General features: G+C 40.8%; 1 non-coding gene across 1 annotated transcript; it reads left to right on the top strand.

The window, feature by feature from the left end:
* Nucleotides 1-2,602: 2,602 nt before the first annotated feature.
* LOC112534337 lies at nt 2,603-2,709 on the top strand. Its single transcript, XR_003078637.1, has one exon. It is a non-coding gene; the product is annotated as a small nucleolar RNA R71 (small nucleolar RNA).
* The last annotated feature ends 358 nt before the right edge of the window (nt 2,710-3,067 follow it).

Here is a 3,067-nt window from a genome sequence, read left to right on the forward strand (position 1 = left end):
AAGTGTGTGAATTAAATTATTAATTACAAAAGAACAAACTAAGCTTAAGCGACATGAAGAACATAGGTCTCAACATCCTAACAATATACAACCAGTGATAGCAATTTTAGACACATCCAAAAGTTATAGGAAAAAGAAGAGAACATACGGTTTACCTACACCCACCCTACACTTGAAGAACACACTGTCCTCAATGTAAAACGAAGTGGATACCCCGCATGGGATGTACAAATAAAGAAAGCAAAATCAATAATATCTAGGTACATGATATGTATGAAAAGTAAATCAGTGCAGAAAATAAAAAGAAGATCTAGGGGGACTACCCTGATCATCCGTCGAGGCTGTGTAGTGGAAATTCGGTGGGTTCTCGGCAGAAGCTGAAAATGAAAAATAAAGAAATAATAGAAACTGAAAATAAAAAGTAAATAAAATATGAAAACTAAAACTAAATAAAAGTTGGGGTGCCTCCTAAAAGCACTTCTTTTTATTTCTCGAGTCATTTAGCTAGACTCGGTGATAACTCCCTGCACGTGCGGGTTTGACATATGCTGTGATTGAACTGCCAAGTTATGGATCCTTAGAATGTCAGCAATCCTACAACCAATCGCTTTTAGGTACTTCCTTCGAGAGGACAATGTCATTTCCCTCACCTCGAGTGTCAAGTCTGCTGCTGGAATGACAGACAACCCGTTATCCTCAACCATATGCGCGTAGTCAAGACGATGTGGAAGCTCTTTCACATCAAGAACCTGCGGTTCCTCAAGTGATGGCCTCAACTTCTGCACACCTATCCTATCAATTACAATAAACTCATCAGTATTGTTGCTTGGCTCATTTGCTAATAGAAACTCAAGCTGCTCCAACACTTCCTCATTTGACAGCTCATGCTCATTTCCCCTTGGCAAAGTGACTTGTAGAGGGTCTTCAACTAATACTTTCTGCAACTATATCTCAATAGCATCGTCAAATACATTAACAACATACACATCATTATTATGATCTAAAGATTGACTTATAGAATTATGCAAGTCAAATGTGATAATCTCATCCTCTACCCTAAGTTTTAACTTTCCATCACAAACATCTATCATTGCCCTAGATGTTGCAAGAAAGGTCTACCTAGAATTAAGGGTACACTACTCTTACCGTCCATATCCAAGATCATAAAATCAGTAGGAAATATAAATTTGTTTACTTTTACTAGCACATTCTCTACAATGCCCCTAGGATACTTAACAGATATATCAGCTAACTGTATACTCATCCTTATGGGTTTGGTCTCTCCCAACCCCAACTTTGCGAACAGGTTGTATGGCATTACATTAATGCTAGCCCCTAAATCAGCTAAAGCATCATTAACAGATAAGTTACCTATATCACAAGGAATAGTAAAACTCCCTGGATCATGTCCCTTTTCCGGTAAATTGTTTTGAAAAATTGTAGAAACATTCCTCATTTAGCGTCAAGCATGCCAAGTCTTCAAATTTCCTTTTGTTGCTAAGAATTCCTTTAAGGACTTCACATACCTAGGCATCTACAAAATAACTTCAACAAAAGGTAAGTTTATATGCAGTTGTTTAAAAATATGTAGAAATTTACCAAACTGCTGCTCAACTTGCGCTTGCTTTAATCTAGCAGGGTATAAAATTTTGGGCTAGTATTCCCTCAATGGAATCTCCTTTGCCTTTTCCTTCTCTTGTTCCTTCACCTTGGTAGTTTCAACTTCCCTACTTGAATCTACCTGCGCATCTGCATCATTGTTAGAAACAGAAGAAGGACCAGGAACATACTTACCTGACCGCAACATGATTGCATTCACATGCTCCCTCGGGTTGGACTCTGTAGTGCTAGGCAAAGTCTCTAGCTGCCTCTCAGCCAACATTCTAAGAATCTAACCTATCTGGTTCTCCAAATTCTGAATGGAGGCCTGTTGATTCCTAAGTGCACTGTCCGTCTGCTAGAACCTATTGTCAGTAGAAGACACAAATTTCATCACCAACTCCTCGAGATTGGGCTTCTTCTCCTGAGGTGGAGGTAGTTGGGATGGACTAGCCTACTGCTAGGGCTGTTGTTAATGCAATATCTAAAAACCTGGTGGTCCCTAGGCGTTATTATTCCTCCAACTGAAGTTGGGATGATTACGCCTCTATAGGGATTGTTCTGCTGTCTAGGTGCATTACCCATATAGTCTACTTGTTTAAGGTCAGCAGAAACAATAGAGGATGGAGAAGGAGAAGAAGTGGAAGGTGAAGCAAACATACCTCCTGTATTACAGTTTGTACCGTAGTGCGGGCCACCACAGAACTAGCAACTTATCTGTGCTGCATGAACCGGCTTCTGGAGTTGGTCTATTTTTTTGGCCATAAGCTCCACCTGAGCTACTAAGGCTGCTATAGAATCTAACTAGTTAACCATTCCCTACTTGACTGGCCGACTCCTAGAGTATTGCCACTGGTAGTTGTTCATGGCCATCTCCTCTATCAGATTTTGCACCTGCTCCGGCGTCTTACTGTTCAGAGCTCTACCTGCTGCAGCATCTACCATCTGCCTAGTACCAAGGTTCAAACCGCTATAGAAAGTTTGAACTTGCATCCGTACTGGTAATCTGCGATGTGGGCAACATCGAAGCAAGTCCTTGTACCTCTCTCGGGCATCATACATACTCTCGTCATCGAACTGCATAAAAGAAGATATGTCATTTCTCAATTTAGCAGTTTTAGCAGGATAAAAGTATTTATATAAAAAAATTTCAGCCAAAGAACTCCATGTCGTAATAGTGTTGGCTAGGAGTGAATGCAACCATCTCTTCGCTCGGTCCCTCAAAGAAAAAGGAAACAGCCTCAACTGAATGGAATCATCAGTCGTTCCATTTATCTTGAAGGTATCACAGATCTCCAAGAAGTTGGCTCTGTGGGCATTTGGGTCCTCGCTCAATAGTCCCCCAAATTGCACACTATTCTGGACCATTTGTATCACGTTCAGCTTTATCTCAAAGTTATTGGCTGCCACAGGTGGTCGCACTATACTCGTCTGTGTCCTCGCAATAGAAGGTCTAGCCAACTCGTAC

Source organism: Ricinus communis, chromosome 8, assembly GCF_019578655.1.
Source record: "Ricinus communis isolate WT05 ecotype wild-type chromosome 8, ASM1957865v1, whole genome shotgun sequence".
Taxonomy (NCBI): Eukaryota; Viridiplantae; Streptophyta; class Magnoliopsida; order Malpighiales; family Euphorbiaceae; genus Ricinus; species Ricinus communis.